Source organism: Ambystoma mexicanum, chromosome 1q (assembly GCF_040938575.1).
Source record: "Ambystoma mexicanum isolate Mex_15411 chromosome 1q, UKY_AmexF1_1, whole genome shotgun sequence".
NCBI classification, from domain to species: domain Eukaryota; kingdom Metazoa; phylum Chordata; class Amphibia; order Caudata; family Ambystomatidae; genus Ambystoma; species Ambystoma mexicanum.
The window spans coordinates 1,529,005,945-1,529,027,623 of NC_090922.1; the positions used below are offsets into that span (position 1 = coordinate 1,529,005,945).

The window sequence follows — 21,679 nt, forward strand, 5'->3', positions numbered from 1 at the left end:
CACAGTCCCCCTCCCTATTACACTATGAGCCCAGCCCCCCCACTATTACACTATGAGAACAACCCCCACCACTATGACACTATCAGCACAGCCCCCAACACTATTACACTATGAGCCCAGCCCCCTCACTATTACACTATGAGCCCAGCCCCCTCACTATTACACTATGAGCATAGCCCACAACACTATTACACTATGAGCACAACCCCCAACACTATTACACTATGAGCACAGCCCCCACCACTATGACACTATGAGCACAGCCCCCAACACTGTTACACTATGAGCAAAGCCCCCTCACTATTACACTATGAGCACAGCCCCCACCACTATTACACTATGAGCACATCCCCTCACTATTACACTATGAGCACAATCCCCACACTATTACACTATGAGCACAGCCCCCCTTACTATTACACTGTGAGCACAGCCTCCCACTATTACACTATCAGCACAGACCCCATCACTATTACACTATGAGCACAGCCCCCCACTATTACACTATGAGCACAGCCCCCCTCACTATTACACTATGAGCACAATCCCCACACTTTTACATTATGAGCACAGCCCCCTCACTATTACACTATGAGCACAGCCCCACCACTATTACACTATGAGCACAGCCCCCACACTATTACACTATGAGTACAACTCCCCACTATTACACTATGAGCACAGTCCCCAACACTATTATACTATGAGAATAGCCCCTCATTATTACACTATGAGCACAACCCCCTCACTATTACACCATGAGCACAACCCCCCCCACTATTCCACTATGAGCACAATCCCCTCACTATTACACTATGAGCACAGCCCCCTAACTATTACACTATGAGCACAATCCCCTCACTATTACACTATGAGCACAGCCCCATCACTATTACACTATGAGCACAGACCCCCTCACTATTACACTATGAGCACAGTCCCAACACTATTACGCTATGAGCACAAGCCCCCTCACTATTACACTATGAGCACAATCCCTCTCACTATTACACTATGAGCACCGTCCCCAACACTATTACACTATGAGCATAGCCCCCTCACTATTACACTATGAGCACAGCGCCCTCACTATTACACTATGAGCACAGCCCCCCCACTATTACACTATGAGCACAGCCCCCTCACTATTACAATATGAGCACAACCCCCTCACTTTTACACTATGAGCACAGTAGCCAGCACTATTACACTATGAGCACAGCCCCCTCACTATTACACTATGAGCACAATCCCCTCACTATTACACTATGAGCACAGTCCCCCTCACTATTACACTATGAGCACAACCCCCCCACTATTACACTATGAGCACAGCCCCCTCACTATTACACTATGAGCACAATCCCCACACTTTTACACTATGAGCACAGCCCCCTCACTATTACACTATAAGCACAGCCCCCACCACTATTACACTATGAGCACAGCCCCCACCACTATTACACTATGAGTACAACTCCCCACTATTACACTATAAGCACAGTCCCCAACACTATTATACTATGAGAATAGCCCCTCATTATTACACTATGAGCACAACCCCCCCACTATTGCACTATGAGCACAGTCCCCAACACTATTACACTATGAGCAAAGCCCCTCATTATTACACTATGAGCACAACCCCCTCACTATTACACCATGAGCACAACCCCCCCACTATTCCACTATGAGCACAATCCCCTCACTATTACACTATGAGCACAGCCCCCTCACTATTACACTATGAGCACAGCCCCATCACTATTACACTATGAGCACAGACCCCCTCACTATTACACTATGAGCACAGTCCCAACACTATTACGCTATGAGCACAAGCCCCCTCACTATTACACTATGAGCACAATCCCTCTCACTATTACACTATGAGCACCGTCCCCAACACTATTACACTATGAGCATAGCCCCCTCACTATTACACTATGAGCACAGCGCCCTCACTATTACACTATGAGCACAGCCCCCCCACTATTACACTATGAGCACAGCCCCCTCACTATTACAATATGAGCACAACCCCCTCACTTTTACACTATGAGCACAGTAGCCAGCACTATTACACTATGAGCACAGCCCCCTCACTATTACACTATGAGCACAATCCCCTCACTATTACACTATGAGCACAGTCCCAACACTATTACGCTATGAGCACAAGCCCCCTCACTATTACACTATGAGCACAATCCCTCTCACTATTACACTATGAGCACCGTCCCCAACACTATTACACTATGAGCATAGCCCCCTCACTATTACACTATGAGCACAGCGCCCTCACTATTACACTATGAGCACAGCCCCCCCACTATTACACTATGAGCACAGCCCCCTCACTATTACAATATGAGCACAACCCCCTCACTTTTACACTATGAGCACAGTAGCCAGCACTATTACACTATGAGCACAGCCCCCTCACTATTACACTATGAGCACAATCCCCTCACTATTACACTATGAGCACAGTCCCCCTCACTATTACACTATGAGCACAGCCTCCCACTATTACACTATCAGCACAAACCCCATCACTATTACACTATGAGCACAGCCCCCCACTATTACACTATGAGCACAGCCCCCCTCACTATTACACTATGAGCACAATCCCCACACTTTTACACTATGAGCACAGCCCCCTCACTATTACACTATAAGCACAGCCCCCACCACTATTACACTATGAGCACAGCCCCCACCACTATTACACTATGAGTACAACTCCCCACTATTACACTATAAGCACAGTCCCCAACACTATTATACTATGAGAATAGCCCCTCATTATTACACTATGAGCACAACCCCCCCACTATTGCACTATGAGCACAGTCCCCAACACTATTACACTATGAGCAAAGCCCCTCATTATTACACCATGAGCACAACCCCCTCACTATTACACCATGAGCACAACCCCCCCACTATTACACTATGAGCACAATCCCCTCACTATTACACTATGAGCACAGCCCCCTAACTATTACACTATGAGCACAATCCCCTCACTATTACACTATGAGCACAGCCCCCTCACTATTACACTATGAGCACAGACCCCCTCACTATTACACTATGAGCACAGACCCAACACTATTACGCTATGAGCACAAGCCCCCTCACTATTACACTATGAGCACAACCCCTCTCACTATTACACTATGAGCACCGTCCCCAACACTATTACACTATGAGCATAGCCCCCTCACTATTACACTATGAGCACAGCGCCCTCACTATTACACTATGAGCACAGCCCCCCCACTATTACACTATGAGCACAGCCCCCTCACTATTACAATATGAGCACAACCCCCTCACTTTTACACTATTAGCACAGTAGCCAGCACTATTACACTATGAGCACAGCCCCCATCACTATTACACTATGAGCACCGTCCCCAACACTATTACACTATGAGCAAAGCCCCCTCACTATTACACTATGAGCACAGCGCCCTCACTATTACACTATGAGCACAGCCCCCCCCCACTATTACACTATGAGCACAGCCCCCTCACTATTACACTATGAGCACAGCCCCCTCACTATTACACTATGAGCACAGTCCCCTAACTATTACACTATGAGCACAATCCCCTCACTATTACACTATGAGCACAGCCCCCTCACTATTACACTATGAGCACAGACCCCCTCACTATTACACTATGAGCACAGTCCCAACACTATTACGCTATGAGCACAAGCCCCCTCACTATTACACTATGAGCACAACCCCTCTCACTATTACACTATGAGCACCGTCCCAACACTATTACACTATGAGCATAGCGCCCTCACTATTACACTATGAGCACAGCCCCCCCACTATTACACTATGAGCACAGCCCCCTCACTATTACAATATGAGCACAACCCCCTCACTTTTACACTATTAGCACAGTAGCCAGCACTATTACACTATGAGCACAGCCCCCATCACTATTACACTATGAGCACCGTCCCCAACACTATTACACTATGAGCAAAGCCCCCTCACTATTACACTATGAGCACAGCGCCCTCACTATTACACTATGAGCACAGCCCCCCCCACTATTACACTATGAGCACAGCCCCCTCACTATTACACTATGAGCGTAGCCCCCTCACTATAACACTATGAGCACAGTCCCCCTCACTATTACACTATGAGCACAACCCCCTCACTATTACACTATCAGCACAGGCCCCCTCACTATTACACTATGAGCATAGCCCCCTCACTATTACTATATGAGCACAGCCCCCAACAATATTACACTATCAGCACAGACCCCCTCACTTTTACACTATGAGCACAGCCCCCTCACTATTAAACTATGAGCATAGCCCCCTCACTATTAATATATGAGCACAGCCCCCAACAATATTACACTATCAGCATAGACCCCCTCACTATTACACTATCAGCACAGACCCCCTCACTATTACACTATGAGCACAGACCACGCCACTATTACACCATGAGCACAGCCCCCTCACTTCTACACTATGAGCACAGTCCCCAACATTATTACACTATCAGCACAGACCCCAACACTATTACACTATCAGCAAAGCACCCACCAGTGTTAGGGAGAATTCCCAAGAATGGGCTAACTTCCCTTACCTTTTGAGACCCCCAGCAACTTTGCTGGATTTCTAGGATTTGATTTTTTTTTGTTTTCTTTGTTTTATTGGTTAAACAAAGTTAAACCTTTAACATTCCTTTAACAATCCCTCCTCAAAGAGGTGGAGACCCCCAAATTAGGTTCAAGTTCTAAATCCCTAAATGATCGCCCCTAGGCCAGAATTTCCAGTTGTTTGGGTGATGTCCTCCTCAGGCTCCCCCTCCTCCTGCTCCAGTTTTAAGGATTCAACAAATTTCAATGCGTCCAGAGTACGCCCCACTTTCTCAGCTGTGATGAGGCTCTCCGAGATCAGGCTCTTCTTCATTCTCCTCCGAGATCAGGCTCGTATAATTTCCCATGTACATCAGGCGATTCAATACCAGGTTCGGACAAGTTAGCATCACATGCCTTATAGTTTCCAGTTGGTCCTTCTATCTGCAAAATCTACAATATGCTAGTGATTTGTCAATTTGCCTTCTTCGCCACCTTATTTCTCTCGAGTGCCAGATGTTAAATCTACAGCGCATAAGCAGATCTCGGTAGTGCTGTGAGGGAAATTTCATCAAATATGGAGGTAACATGTTCAGAGCTTTGCGTTCCCAGATGACATTATGACATAGGTCTCATGTTAATTTCTTTTCCTGTGTTTCCTCCCAGTCTTTTTCCCGATTTGTTCTTTTAGCCTTATCTGGGTTATTTTTCAGGGTGTCTTCAGAGATCGCCAGGTATTTTAAAGTTTCTTCACATCTCATTTTCCAGTCTTGGAGAATTGAATCACTACTGAAAGCCCCTGGCTTTGCTAGGATTCTAAATGGCACGGGTGGATTGTCCAAAATACACTTTCTATAAAGAGATAGTGATTTCCACGTCGTGATTGAAGTGATGGATTGCAGTCTTAGTTGCGATCTTATAAGTTCCAAGGGTAGCAAATTTGGAAGGCGCAAGATCTTTCGCCAGAAATAGGCTTCGCATAGGTTCCAGACCTCCCATTTTAGGGCTATAAGGGCCTCGGCTCCATATGTAATGACGGCCACTACCTTTTGCTTATAGAAGGTTGTAATCGGCAACAGAGAAAATTTCCCATATCTACGATGTAGAAGTAGCCCTTGGTTAACCAGACTTTTTAGTTTTTCTCTGATCAGGGTATAATGGGCCTGCTCATTGCAGTTCCTAATAATTCTTATCCCGAGGTAGATCGTAGTGTCGACAACTGCCAGTTTTTCTTTTTCCAATGACCAAGTCTGTATTTTCCCTGCTAGTTTCTTTCCGCGGGTTGATTTCATAGTCAAAATCATAGATTTTTTTGCATTTACTTTCATGTCATTGGCTTTAAGATAGTCATTGAAAGCCTCAATCCTGCGCTGAAGTCTGGTCTATGAACACTGCGTCATCCGCATATAGCATCCATGGTATCTCTATGCCATTAACCTTCGGTGGGAAGGCCCGGATCTGATCTTGTGAAGACTTCATATCAGCCACATAGAGTATAAAGAGAAAAGGGGCGAGGGCACATCCCTGCTTGATGCCTCGGGATGTCTTGATCCGCCTTGATAGTCCTCCATTTGCAGTAATTTGAACCTGGATCGAGGTATCAGTATACAGTGCCTGGATTGCCTCCAATAGGTCCACAGGGCATCCCCAATTCCTCAATTTTGCCCACAGCCGTTCTCTATTTATTCCATCGAACGCCTGTTCGAGATCTATAAAGGCCAAGTAGATTGTTGTTTTTCCTTTTAGGGCCTTTGCTTTTAATATATTGATCAGGAACAGGTTAAGGCAGGTGCCCACTCCACTCACAAAAGCAGTTTGTCTCTCGTCCAAGATTCCAGCTTGAGCTGCCCAGTTCTTTAAATCCCGTAAGAGGATGGAGGCGAAGAGCTTGCCAATGGAGTCTAGTAGCGCAATCGGCCTGTAATTTCTTGGATTGCCGCGGTCACCTTTTTTAAAAATAGGCACGATTTAGGCCTCCGTCCACGTAGTTGGAATTTGTTTGGTTCTCGCTACTTGTTTGAAAAGTGCGTAAATTAGGTCTGACCAGCCTTCCATGTTTTCTTTCAACATTTTGTTGGAGACGCCGTCTGGACCGGCAGCCCTGGAAGAGCTTAATTTCTTGATCAGTATTTGAATGTCTTCTCTATCGAAGTTCAATGTCCAGGTAGCGTTTCCTGTTCTTTTCTCAACTACTTTTTCCTCATTTTTCCCTTTGAACAGGGGAGTATAGTGGTCGAACCAGTTTTTCTCAGAGACTTGGTTGATACCTATGGCCGATTGATTAGAATCTCTGTTGTTAATTAGATCCCAGGTACTTTTCGTATTATTTGTTGCTAGGGCTGCCATCATTTGTTCCGCGTCTCTTTGAGTTCTTTGGTATCTGGTTGATTGCAGCCAATTCTTGCAGGTTTGTCGGCATTTTCTTTCCAATTCACATTTGTCTAGGCTATGAGACTTTTTTATACGCCTGAGGTCAGCTCTGTATCTTTTTCGTCTGGCGACTACAAGTTCATTAAAGGCGTGTTTCCTTCGGACCTGCTTCAGTTTAGATGAATCGTACTTAACATCATAAGCTTTAAACAGCCATTTATAATCGACCACCTCCTCGCCCTTTTCTACGGCTTCCTGGCTTCCTGGACTTCCTTTCGCCAGTGTTGGTATAATCTGATCTTTGAGTCGCAGCCTGTTTCTTCCCCACGATATCTCTGTTTCCATCACTTTTTGTCCCTTTGAGAAAGCTCTTGAATCCCATGCAAGCTCAGTTTCCAGAAGAGAGTGGTCACTATTAGCTTGCTTGATGACTCTAAATGATTTTATCCAGGCAAGCGTATCTCTTCCCACAAAACAATAGTCCAAGCATGCTCTCAATTTTCCACTATGCCAAGTGTCGGCCCTCATGAGGTCGCCATTTGTTTGGTTGTTTAACATCATCATATCCCGTATGCCCATTTCCTTCATCCATTGGTTTTCTTTTCCTGTAAGATTTTCAATCTCTTTAATTTCGCCCCCTCTGTCTAGGAGCTTGATGTTTAAATCACCATTCAGCAATATGAGCTGCTCTTCTTCCTCCGTCATGGACTTGTCAATGGCATTCGTGATAGATTTTAAGTATGACCCTAGGTTTGGCATATTTTCCCTCCAGTATGTATTAATCAATAGCAAGTTGGTCATCTCCTCCTGATTTTCTGTTGTAGAGGCTATTTTCAATATTTGAACGTAAGGATTTGGAGCTTCATGCTTGAGTATTTGTAAGTGGCTATCGATTTTCTTTAATACCAAGAGGCCTGCAAACGGTCGGCCTTTCAGTCCCTTTTTTGCCGGATTGAAGTAAACTTCATAACCTTCACATATTGGAGGTTCACACAGCCATGATTCTTGGATGCAAATGAGATCATATTTGGCCAAGAAAGAGCTTTCTGTCGAGAACAGATGATGAAATCCTCTGGTATTCCATGAGGCACAGCGAACGGATCCATTTCCAACTTCCTTATTCTATTGTTTTTTTTTTTAAGTTGCAATCATTTGCCATGGGGGGCCAATCATTTGTTTTATTTTCAGGTTTGTTTTCATTTGTTTTACCCTTCCTTGGGTTTTGTGAATTATCTACCGTAAACCTCAAAGATTTTAGTTTTTCAACATTTTCTTTGGTGCTGTATGAATGGTTTTCGGGGTTTTTATTTCCTTCTTTTTCGTTTTCTTTTGGAGTCTTCCTCTTCTTTTCCTTGACCATTTTTTTCTCTTTTTTCCCATAGATTCTTTTTCCGTGCAGGATGAGACCTCATTATTAGCAAGTCTTCTGTCCTTTGGTGATATATTAATACTATCAGGCTTGATGTCATCCTATAATTCTGTCAAACGAAATCCCTTTTTTCTTAGGATGTCAGTAGCCTCCAGAAATTTCTGCTTGATGTCATTTGAATTAAGATGCAATATAACTTGGTCCATTCTCTGTTCTCTTGGGAATTCCACAACTTTAATGTCCTCAGTAGATATCATGCGTAGAGCTGATGTTTGGTTACAAAGCAAGACTACATAGCTCATATTGAGCAAAGCCCTTCTTGGTCCATTGGATGTCGTCTCTAATTTCAAATAGCATTCTTTTGATGGGGCTTTCCTCGAAGGAGGGACAGACGCTTTTATTTCTTTGTTGATCTTCTTTGTGTCTTTAATTCTGTTTTTACCATCCTGTTTTAGATGAAAACTTTCAAGTTGAAATCGTACCCTCCTTTCTTTGGTAGCTAGCTCCTGTCTTTTTTGTTCTAAGGTTTTGAGGTTAGCAGGATTGTCATCAGCCTCATTGACTTCCTCCCTTTCCGATGAGTCGGACCGCTTTTTGTCTCCTTTGAGGTTTTAGGCAGGGCATCTCGTTGGGGCTTCTTGCGATCAGAGGGATTAGGGCTCCTCTCCACCATCTCCCAGTTGTCCATAGTTTTCCATTCTGATGGGCTGATGCTTTCCCACTCTTCGTCCTCCCTATTTTCTTCCATAATGTCAATCAGGTCACTTAGATCTTCTCGTTGGTCTGACTCCTCTCCATTATCCTCCAAGGAGGGAGGAGGGTTTTTTCCCCCTCCCACGTCCTTTGCATTCATGTCCTCCGAAATGTTTGTGTCTCCCATTGCCAGTTCTCTCCTCGGCTTCTTTGCCTGTTGGAGGTTTTCTCTTCTTGGGGGCGTTCTTAGATTCCTTAGTAATGCCCTGGAACCATTTATCTTCCGTTTTAAGCCTTCATTTTTTGTTTTTTTACCATTTTCGTTTGGTTTTTTCTTCAGCTCATTTCCCTTTTCTGAGGACAGGTCCTTGGATGTCCCACCACTAAAGATAGCGAAATTGGATTTTTCTGATTGAAATTTTGAGTCACGACTTCCCACCCCCTTACAACCGGGAGAGATCAAAATAACCTCTTCGGTCATTAGCTCAGTTTGCATGGGTTGGTTTGGTTTATTTTGACTCAATTTCATGGGGCCTTTCCCTCGACACAGATTTTCAACCATGCTTACCTCATCTTTTTTCTGTTTGCATAAATTTCACATCCACTTGCAATCTTCCAGAACCACCTCCATCAATAAGGACTTATCATTAGCATCTCTCCTTGCCAGATCTGTGAGGCGATTTTGCCATGTATGGGATTTTTCGGCTTCTTTGTCCATTCGTACATTCAAATTCCGCAGGGACAATTCCGTTTGTATATTTGCCTCTTTAATTTGTATGTTAGTAGTAGTCATCTCTTTCACAGAGTCATTTATCATCTCATACAATTTTAGGTATGGTGCCAGTGTGATATTCAATGAGGTCATGATCACTTGCTGGAGGTGTTTCATATCCTTTTCTCTATCAGTTTGGTAAGCGTCTTTAATTAGGTGTATAATTTGATCTTTCGTAAAGATTTCAGAACACTGTTTTTGGTCATCCGACAAGGGCGTCTGAGTCATTTTCGTTATCATTTGGGGTTCTACAGATTGTCCTTGTGGTTTTAAGCTTGACGGTCTATCTTCGAGGCATGGATTTCTCCTCTCAATTAAAGATCTTTGTGACAAGGTCATTGACCTGAAGTCTCTTTGGGTTTTTGTTGCAAAGACCTCGGCCCCCACGGCCTCCAACTCCAGGGAGCTCCCTTTAGTTTGCTCCTTTTCCAGTTCAGCCATTTTCTCGCTTATTATCGAGAAACTCCTCCTTTTTTCTCTCTCTATTTTCCCCGTCAAGAGAGTGAGGTCTTGCATAATTTTGTTAGCTAAACTTGAATTACTCAAATTAGCTGATGGCAACATTGTCTTTCTTCGGTGCCTGTAGTTTTTGACGGAGTTTCACTTCCAAAATCCCACAGGGTTTTCTTTTGTAGTCTGGCCTTTGGAGGGAGCGTCCCCTTAGGATAAGGCATCGCCGGCATATCTTTGTGTAGGGTCCGAAGAGGAGATTCTCGGTCAGTTAGGTCATTTGAGAGCAGGGCATTTGCCCCCAACTGGGTATTTTTTTGGGGGCTCTTTTCCTTGAGCCACTGACATCTGTTATCTTCCCTGTATGGCTGGAAGATATCGCTTAGATGTTGTTTTTTATTTTCTATTTCCTTGTTGGGATCCGGCAAGGCTTTCTCCCATAATTCCGAGTCATTTGTGTCCCACTGGTCCTCCTTTTCCCACACAGTCTTAATCAGTAGAGATCTGTTTGGGGTTTCCTTTAAGGGCAGAGTAGGGGAGTTCAATGCCACATCCAGACTAGAATTTTCATCCAACATGCTTTCGCACATGTCCGCTATAGGTGTAGTTCCATGGTTGACTAAATCATTAGTCGGCATGTTTACGGAATCATTTCCCCTTCTTGGGGAAATTAAAGATAGGATCAGACAACACGAGTCTCTCCAAGCATCAAGGTTGCTAGGTTGATCTAGTATTTCCGTCATCTTTTCAAGGCTCAGATTGACCAGGAGAACTGGGGCTTTCTCGAGTAACACCCCTACCGTCTGGTTTTGTTCGACTATACTTTTTTCTTTATCTCCTGGGGGCGCAGTATTGATCGTTTTGCTGGAATCTCCTTCACCAGCAATTAGATCTAACTTCTTGACCTCATCGGCATCCTCCTCATGCAAGCTTGGTGTTTCAAGGGGTGGAGGAAGGTGACTCACGGGCTCTTCGAGAGTGGAAACTGTACAGGCCATAGGTTGAACAGGTGATTTTGGAGCTAACCGCACAGAGTCTTCAATAACCAAACTCGACATTTTTTCGCTACCCGTATCGGTCGCGTGGGCCCCCACAGACAAGCTTTTTACGCTTCTTGGTACAAAAGGGTAAGCGAGATTGTTTCGGCATCGGCATGTTTTGTGCGCGCTCCGGGCTTCCATTCACTTCCGGGAGTAATGCAAATCTTTGCCTTACCTGCAGGCGAGTTCGCACGGCTGTTCCCGATGCATCCATATGTACAACCATAGGTTTCATCCTGTAGTGCAGCTCCACAGTATAAGCTTTATTTCCTCAATCCTCAGCTCAGCCTATCGTGGCTGCTGGCTTATGCAGAATAATACTTACACAGCGAGCAGCCCAGCAGCCAAACAGCACAACAGCAGCATACTCCGTGGATTCGATGCCCTTTGCGCGCTCGGGCTTAGCGCCGCAAGGGTGCTTGGGAAGTCTCTTTATAGCACTTCCTGGAGGCGGCGCCCGTGAGCGGGGGCGGAAAAGGGGCAGAGCCAAATCCACGCTTCTCACTCCGTCAATGTCAGTTCAATGCGCAGCACCTCGCTCTCCTCTCCTCGCTCTCCTCCCACTACAATCAGCTGATAGTGGGAATGTAGGTGCAGCCACAGCACAAGAGCAGGATACTCCGTGGATTTGATGCCCTTTGCGCGCTCGGGCTTGCCTGGGAAGAGTGTGAGACTTTTTTCCCACTCTTCCATCTATCTTGATGTGTGTTCTACTTTTGTGTTCTTTGGTTATGGAGTTTTAAAACAACTCCATAGGCATCATCTTTTTCTGTGTGTCACACAGCACCCTCAGTGCTGTGGCACAGGGATGTCTTTCAGACTCCCCAAGGTTTAAATACCTTCTCTGGGACTGACTACCGTCTCCCAGAGCATGTACAGTTAAATTGACTTTACTAGTCTCTTTAAATTTATAGACCCAGCAAACACTATCATCCTATAGAGTGCTGGAGGGGTTGCCTAGCTTCCCCCGAGTCTAAACACTCATGTAACAGTAAAATGTTACCCTTTCCTACTTTAAATGGCTGGTGGCAGTGGTTTAGATCAAACTACCATGATTTTTCCCAACCGTTAACAACCATAGCTAAAAATCGGGTCAGCCATGTTTTTCAATGTTTTCATGTTTTTCAATAAAAACAGACTCAACTTTTTTCGCCGTTTCTTTTAGAAAAGCTCCTTCTTGTGTTTAACTCTGCGCGCCAAACCTGTTTTGGTCCCTTTGTTCGTTGGCCTTTGGCGGGCTTCAGTGCTGGCGCCTGAGTGTCTGGGGTGGACAGGATGTGAGGGAGGCGCCCGTAACTCCCTGTGCTTAGTCTCCTAGGAGACCTGAATGCACTCTGGCATGATTGGCTGGCTGGCTGCCCGGCAGGACAGCCACCCTGCTGTGTAAGTGACAGCCAGGCTGGAAAGAATGGGGGAAAACTGTTTAAAAGCAGGCCTCTGGGACTTGGAAAGCAGAGTCGATCACCTGGACACCGTCCCTACACTGGTCGAATTTTCTTCAGAGAGCTGTTGAAAACCAGATAGCCAGTGGGAAGGATACCAGTTTGTGGTCTTTAAGGCACTTACACCTTAAACTGACATTTTGCCAAGCTTGTGGCCTCTTCCCTGGGAAGTGCAGGAACCTCCTGACGTCCTCCTTCTTGTCCCCACGACTGAAGCTCAGGAACAGCGGGATCTGCAGGAACTGCCAGGAACAACTGCCTCAGCTACAGCTCTTCTTCATTTAAAAGGTACTGTGCAAACGCGGTCCGGAACTCCGTTCAGCCGCGGTGAAAGTTTGTGAAACTTTCCCGACTTGGAAGGCTTGTCTTTCCATAAACCAACATCTAACTTTTGGTCTGACCAACAACTTCTAAAAACCGTGGCAAAAACTTAACTGTTTACTACAACTGTGCTATCCTATACAAGACTCTGAACAATTGATTTTGGCCCAGGCCTATTGAATTGAATTGCTGGTTGTAGTGAACTGAAACTATTTGCCTTACCTCTGAAAGTATTTGTGCTGTTGATTCTCATAGCCTTGTCTTTTTACCCCTTTTTAAAGAAACTGAAGTGCCATTTTGCTCCCACTTCACGGGAGCTGAACTTGTTCAGAAACTGATTGGTTGTGTATTGTAGTATATTAGATTGTGATATTGGGCGGTTCTTGCTAGTGGAATGTTTTCCAAATGACTGTGTAAATAAATGTATATTCTTTTACCAAAAAACCTTCAGTAAGTGTTTGTTTGAATCACTCTGATTGCTATTCCTTCGTGTAACCTCTTGTACTGCTCACTTTACTCTTGAGATAAGTCTGGCTGCTCAGCCACTGCTGCCACATTACTGTGTAGTACAGGCTTGTACCAAAGGTGAAATTGTACTTACACCTGAAGTCTTAATTGTGTGTAGTGTTCTCTAAGGGTACTGCATGTGATTATGCCTAACACTGGTGTACAGTGGTGAGGATAAAGTATAGTTATTACACTTAGAGTGCTACTCTTACCTTTGTTCAAATAACCCTCACAAGGCTAAGCAACACTAGAGAAGCAATTGTTTTATCATGACTGATATGGAAAGCTACAGACAGGAGACCCTAGTCACTTTAACAGTTGATCAATTGAGAGAAATGTGTAAAGCTAGGAATCTCACTGTAAAAGGCAAAGAGGTTGAATTGATAGAACAGGTGTTGGAATACCAAAGTCTGAGGAGTGGGTCTGAAACACCTACCCCGGCAGTAAATGTGGAAAATGATGATGAGGATGATAATGTTTCAGAGTCCAACTCAAATGTTATGGGTGACTTAGATGAGGCAGAAGAGTCTCAAAATGTAGGCCCTGTTTTACCTCTACCTGCTCATAGGCCTCAGCCTTTGACCACAGGGACCCCATCAGGTCCAACACCAAGTCCTGAATTTGTCTCTCTGGAAAGAATGAGACTTGAGTTAGAATTTAAAAGAATCCAAGCCCAAACTGAATGCAAACATCAAGAACTTAAACTCAGAGAGATGGAATTGAATCATGCACATGAAATGAAAAAGTTGTCTCTTGAGAATGGTTCCCTCCCAGAGTCTTCTAGGTCTTCCAGTCCTAAGAGGCCTTGCACGCCTAAAGAAGCAGTCGGTATGTATGAAGGTAAGCTTGATAATTTGGATTGGCTGACAACTTTTGAATATTACCATGGGATTCAGATCATTACAGGGAATCAGTTGATTCCTTGGCTCTTTTCTAGGCTCTCCCCTGCTGCATCTGATGCTGTAATGGAAATGGGTGAAGTTTATAGAATGGAGAATGGAAGTGTGAAACTAGCTTTAATAGCTAGGTTTAGGAAGACCCCTTCCCTGTATCTTAAGAGGTTTAGGACCCTCAAAAAGCATGATAGTACCCCTTGGGCTACCTGGGTGAGTGACTGTTTGAAAAACTTAGATGGGTGGGTTAAGGGTTACAGAGTTAACACTTATGAAGGTATGAGAAATATGTTTATGGTGGAGTCTATTTAGGATGCCTGCTCTCCTGAGCTGAGACATCACTTGACTGACTCTAAGGAAATCGATCAAAAGAAGTTAGCAAGGGCTGCTGACTTGTAGGTTTCCAACGGGGCTACTCACAAGGATTCTGGGGCAACTCAGAAGAAGGATGAGGGAAAGCAGCACACAAAAGACAATAAAGAGAAATATAATACCTCCACTCCAAAAGAGGGACATAAACATAACAAGGGTAAGCCAAAAGGCAAACCAATTCAGGCTAGTGTACCTCCTGGTGCTAAACCAGAAGGAGGTCAGAACAAACCCCCATTCATAAAGACATTTGGAAAATGTTATGCTTGTGGGTCAACTGATCATGTGAAAGGGGATCCCAGATGTAAGGGTAAACCTTCAGGGATACACACTGTCTCCTTAGCCTTCTCCCCAGTGGATGAAGTACCAATGGCAAGTGGAAACTTTCACTTACTGGCTGAGGAACCCATGAAAGTCTCAGCCAGTGTTTATTTAGTTTCCCTGGGTCTGTGGGAACAGCAGAACCTAGATGTCTACAATTCCATTCCAGACAATACTAAAGAGTATTACAAAGACAGTGTTCCTGTGAATGGCCAGGAGACCCCTGCCATCTGTTATGCTCACCTGGTCTCTGCGGAGGCGTTGGGGCACAGATGCAGCCCTCCCTGGAGTTAGATCACCCTCTTCTGGTTTCGTCCCCTACGGATCAGTTGTGTGCGGCGACAATCGGTGGCCCTGCTCCTGCATGGATATGAGAAAATGTGAATGCGCTGATAGGTGACTGTGGTATCTCCCATAGAGTGGAGGGGGGTGTCTGTACTTCTGCTCTCTATATGGTAGAGGAGAGGCACAGAGGACCCCAGCCAAGATTCTCTATTATTGGTAACGTAGTCGAGCAATCAAGGCCTAGCTTCTCTGGAGGTGATGCAGGCTGGTTCTTAAGTACAGCGTAGTCCCCAAGCCCCCTCAAAGTAATGTCCACACACTGTATTAGTTAAAACACCATCTTTATATAATTAATATTCAAGGTTATTTACACTATCACAATAACTCACTTTGTGCTCAGAAAATCTACAATGGCAAATATATACAGTTCTAAAGTGGTACCACAATTATTATCAGATCTCATTAAAGTGCACGAATTATATTCTGGTCAAATGTCACAAAGATCAAGGAATAAAAGTAACCAACAATAGATATGATATGATATGGCATTCATAACGCGCCTATTCACAAGTGTTTCAAGGTGCGACGAGGCAAGTGAGGGGGAACAGGGGAAGACAGACAACGATCCAACTAGGCTAGGTGACATTCAGATCGCGCAAGTGCATGGGAAGGGGGGAAAGGGAAAAGTGTGAGGGGGAAGGGAGGGCCAAAAGTGCAGTACATGGGATAGTAGAATAAATAAGATAGTAAACGGCCAGAGGTGGCAAGTGCAAAGGTAAGTGCATACGTAAGTGCTGGTCGGGGGACTGTAGGGATACAGAAAACAGTCCCCTGGTGCAAGGGTTGCCGGGAAGGCAGTGCAGGTGTGCAACTGGTCGGGGCCTGGTATAGAGATCAGCAGGGTGGCAAGGTAACCAGTGCAGTATCAGCCAGGAATTCAGCCGGGGAGAGGGGGAGAGAAAGCAGAAGCAAAGAGGAAGGTTTTGAGGTGCTTCCGGAACCGGAGATGGTTCTCCTCAAGTTTAAGGGAGGCAGGAAGGCTGTTCCAGAGGGAGGCACCTGCCGAAGAGAGAGATCTACCACCAAATCGTTTCTTGGAGAAGCGACTGACTCTGAGGGAGTTGGAGGCGGATGAGCGAAGAGCTCGAGAAGGAAGATATTTAGGAAGGGAGAGTTGAAAGTATTGCGGCCCCAGTCCCCAGAAGGCCTTGTGGACAATGCAGAGGGTTTCGAACTTAATCCTCACCGCCACTGGGAGCCAGTGCAGAGATTTCAGTCCCGGACAGATTTGATCCCGGGGCTTGAGGCCAAGGACAAGTCTTGCAAACCTGTTCTGGATAGGTTGCAGTGGGCGGAGAGTAGAGGCAGGCAGTTTTAGGTAGAGGCTGTTACAGAAGTCCAGCCTGGAGAGAACAGAGCTCTGGAGATAGTGAGCTTCTGGGGGAAGGAGAGGAAAGGAAGAATACCTCTGAGGAGGTGCAGCTGGTAGTGACTTCTTAGAGACGTCAGAGATGTGAGGAGAGAAGGAGAGTGTGGAGTCAAAGGGGACCCCAAAGTTTTTAGCCTTGCAGGTGGGAGTAGGAAGAGGGCCAAGAGAGGCCAGCCAGAGAGCTGCAGGGAAGGAGGGTGTTGGGGTGAGTAGAATCTCTGTCTTACTGGCATTAAGGCAGAGGTCGTTGGCGGCACACCACTCCTGGATGGCAGACAGACAGTCAGAGATGAGGGACGGAGAGGAGGAGGCCGAGGGTAGCCTGAAAATGAGCTGGGTATCATCCACATAGCACTGAAAGTTGGGACAGAGAGCGGCAATGCGGTGGGCAAGGAGTGCCAGGTATTGGTTGAAAAGCCAGGGAGAGAGGTTAGATCCCTGGGGGACACCACAGGTAGAGAAAAAGATGTCGGAGAGGAAGGAACCAAGTTGGACCTGGGAGGGTTAGTTGGAGAGGAAAGAAGTCAGCCACGCCAGCGCCTGACCAGTGATACCCAGGTTATCATGGAGACGGTTGAACAGGATGGCATGGTTGACAGTGTCAAAGGCAGAGGAGAGATCAAGCAAGATGAAAACACACAGGGTGTTGGAGTCAAGTTGGTGAGCAGGTCTTCACGGATGTTCAGGAGAGGGGTTTCCGTGCTTCTGGCAGCTCTGAAGCCAGACTGATGGTCATGAAGACAACCAACAGATTCAGTGTGGAGATTGAGCTGGGAGATGGCCAGGTTCTCCAGGAGCTTGCCCAGGAAGGGAGTGATGGAGATTGGGCGATAGTTAGCAGGGCAGGAGGGGTCGGCAGAAGGTTTCTTAAGAAGAGGGTGCACAAGGGAGTGCTTCAGGGGGGAAGGGAAGACTCCAGTGGCGAAGGGGTGATTGGAGAAATCAGCCAGGGCAGGAGCCAGGGAATCGATGTGGTCCTTGATAGTTTTGGAGGAACAGGGGTGAACCTGTTTTGACGAGACTTTCATAGATCGGACTTGTCTAGAAACTTTGTCTGTAGAGAAAAGGGGAAAGGCAGAGAAGGAGGGAGGAGGAGTGGCTGCAGAAGGGCCTGAGGAAGAGCAGGGAATAGCGGGAGGGAGACAACAGGAGGAGAGTGAGGACAGGATGTCCTGAGTTTTAGAAATGAAGTGGGAAGACAGTGCCGTGCAAAGGGCCTGGGAAGGGACAGGAGAGGTAGAGACTGCGGCAGGATTGGCCAGTTCCTTGCAGATTTTAAAGAGTTCAGCCAAGTTGTTAGATGCCGCCGAGACGCGGGCTTGGATATGTGCTCTCTTCTTGGTGAGGATGGTGAGCCGGTATTGCCTTTGCAGCAGGCAGCAGGCCAGTTTCCCTCATATAAGATATAAAATGAAAGTAGTTGGATAGAACAATAGGCAGAATACTGGCCCCTACCACTAGACACAGTTCTGTGTGGAGATCCCTCCACCTGGGCAACCTGTAGAATAAAGATATACCACAAGCCCAGTCCATATATTGTTTACAAGAGTCTTTCCAATAGTTCAGCAACCCCAAAGTACCTGGTGTTGTCGAGTTCCTTGTCGAGAAATCGATGGCCCTTCTTGAGTGCACTCCCTTTAAGGCAGGAGCCACGGGTCATCAAACGTCCGGCGAGAGGAAGGGTTAACCACGGCGGTGAAGTGGCAGCTTTGATCCTGGCGGTGCTCATCGACTACGGAGCATAGGCGTCCTGCAAGGAAGAGGCGTGCGGGGCACCTCAGTGACAATAGTTCTGGACCGCAAGAGTTTGAAGAACTGTGGCCCAGCAAGGGCGTCGAGTCATCGGCGTCTCTGTGGTCGTCGGGTGGCGGGAAACCCATCGGCGGATGCTCCTCAGCGCATCGACGGTCAGGCCCTCTCCAGCGGGATAAGACGGGTGACGATGCAGACGAGAGTGTCCTTGGATCAAATTAAGTTCTTAGGCAAACGGGAGCACAGCGGTTCCAGTCGGTGACAGCGGTCGTCGACAGTGGTGGACAACAGTCCGGGCACTTCTCTTTGGGATTCCGTGGCAGTCCCTGTCTCAGGTCGGCAGCCTGTCGAAGGTCTGTCTACCAGGGAGCTTTGGCAAAGATCAGCTGGTGCACGATGGTCCCTCGTAGCTCGGGAAGAGGGCGCCTTACCACGTCCTCTCTGGTTCAGTCCTTGGAGACACAGAAACTTTCAGATTGTGAAGGAGAGCAACAGCAATTCTTCTCTTCCAGCAGGGCTTCAAGGTCAATCTTCCGTTTCACTCCAGTTACTCGTCGTAGTGGACGTCAGCTTCTGAACACGAATTCTAGCAGTGAGAAGCCCCCAGATATACTAGTTGGTCTCCCATTCATTCTGCTGGGTCACACTCAGACAACCAATCGGTCAGAAGGGCATTCATGCAGGCAGGCAGCCAATCAGGTGCATAGTGCATTCAGGCCATTCACTTCTCTCCAGACACTCACAACAAGTTATGTCTATTGGGACAAGTACCCAGCCATTCAACACTCCACACTGCATTCATACCAGTTTCGGACAGGGCTGTCTCAGCCATTGTGTCAAACACCAGATACTAGACATCCACAACACAGAATGCGTATTCGTCACACACTCCATTCACCCAGGTTCCACCCACAGGGTGTACCCACAACATACAGTCACTGGGAAGGCTCCAGCCAGTCTGGCCGGGACTTCACAACAACACCATATATGGAACTTCCACCCAACAGGGTGAAGGGACAGAGTCAGGGCTTCCCAGGACTTTGGGAAAACAAGGTAACAGGCAATAGAAAGCAAGAGAGCACCTGTCAAATTCAGCATGGAGCTGCCACCAGCCCATACCCTGCTCTGTGGGCCACACACAGGTGCCCAAAAACATACACTAGGGGCACAGGGTTGTACCCCCACCCATGGGTGCCATAAGGGTATCCCATGCGTCTTTTCACCAAAACCAAAAGAGAGAGGTGCACCGCCAGGAGTCCCACATGAACTCCTGCACGCGAAACACATCAGAACACACAATGAAAGGCAGTAAAGGACAAGGATACAGAGGCCCTGTCCCTCCGATACATTTCCAGCATCACACTGCGTGGATATGAGAAAGCGTGAATGCGCTGATAGGTGACTGTGGTATCTCCCAAACCCTTTGACCCAAGGTGCGATTTCAGTGGGCATGTTCCGGCCCATAAGTCTCACCTGGTAAGTGTGAATGATGAGCTCTCCATCCTGCTATTTCTGGGAGGGGTGCTTGTTGATGGAATCGAGTTCCTTCACAGATTCCTAAGTAATAGTCCAGTCCAGCTGCGACTAACTGCTCTTTCTGCTTTCTCTCAATGTCTTTTGTCTTTTCCCCTCTTTCTGCTTTCTCTCAATGTCTCTTGTCTTCTCCCCTCTTTCTGCTCTCTCAATGTCTTGATGTTATTGCTCTCAATGTTGTTGTTTTTCACTGAATAACATGACTCTCTGTTTTCTTCCAAATAGATGGAAATGCGGCCTAACTACGGCTGTGGAGGAGTGGAATGCGGCAGAGCGGAAGATGGATGCAACCGCAATGTCCGGCAGCAGGTGAGTGATGGCTTTAGGGAAGGCACAAGGTTTAATGGCAGCGCGCCCTTAACGAAATGTCTGTTAAGTGTCTAACCTTGTCATTTGCCTTTCTTTTGCAGGTGCTGTGAGTTAGAATGGAGTGCCTTGTGCCGCGGAGCCCAGATGATGCTGTCTGCGTTCCGAGATGTTTGCAGGTGAACCGTGTTGCCAGGAAGAAGATGTCTGCACTCCGAGATGTTTGCAGGTGCCAGAAAGAAGCATACAGGTGAGAGCAGGATCCTCCAGATGGTAAGTATGAAAGTAGATGGCAGGATCTCTCCAGGTAAGTTGAATCCCAGGCGACGGTGAGCGTTACGTACGCTGCACGGAGGTGCAGAATAATTCAAAGCGTGTGCCTTGGGGTTGGGCTGGCTTTTATAGCTGAGCTCTTAAGGCCACGCCCCCTTATCTCAATCCTGCTTGCCATACACTGCCACTGCTAGAAGTTGCAGATGCAGATGGAGGCCACACCCGGACTGATTACACACAAGTGAGAAGTTCTTGAGAGTATTCCTGTCCATAATAAAAGAGTTCTGTTCCATTCCAAGCACATCTGCCCATAATGAAAACGGGCCTCATTACGAGGTGGGCGCAAAGGGATACTGGGCACCGTTAAGGTCATCGGTGCCGGTAATCCCTTTGCGCCCTATTCCGAGGTCCCTTAGTGGGTCCCTTCCTTAATGCCTGGTTTTACCAGGCGTTATGGACGGGGCCTGTTAAGGGACTTCAGAGCTAATAACGGTATCGCAATTTGTGGTCCCCTTTCCCATTGAGCCCTACGGGGAATGGGGAATGGCTTTTTCAATGGGGACTTACCGGTCCTGCCAAGGTCGGACTGGACCGGTAAATCCCCATTGAACAAGGGTGGACACGGTCCCGTTATTGGTGGTAGTCATGGCGCTAATAGCGCCATGACTACCACCAACATTGGAATGAGGGCCAATTACTTGTTTAAATTCTTCCATGAGCTTAGTGCCAAAGGCCAACCAGGCCAACCAGGCAAACCAGGCCCCCATGTATAAACGTCTCAAAGGTACGTCCGTGAACCATGATGCCCGCTGCTCCCTCCACTTGATGGTGTCGCTCCTGTGATCCTGGGCAAGTGGCCATGACAGCACTCACCCTCAAGGTCCCTCTCAAGGGTGATCCTCCTCCCGGCCCTGGTTTG

At 46.7% G+C, this 21,679-nt stretch overlaps 1 protein-coding gene across 2 annotated transcripts in view; it reads right to left on the reverse strand.

Moving 5' to 3' along the window:
• Positions 1-21,679, reverse strand: part of TMEM125 (transmembrane protein 125) — a 162,081-nt gene that overhangs the window by 93,667 nt on the left and 46,735 nt on the right. The window contains exons 2-3 of one of the 2 annotated variants that reach the window (XR_011294671.1): positions 15,426-15,542; positions 14,131-14,228 (exon numbers count right to left, since the gene is read on the reverse strand). The gene's annotated coding sequence lies outside the window, so the exon portion shown is untranslated. Of the gene's footprint in view, positions 1-14,130; positions 14,229-15,425; positions 15,543-21,679 lie in introns of those variants that run through there. The other variant, XM_069642447.1, reaches the window with a different exon arrangement.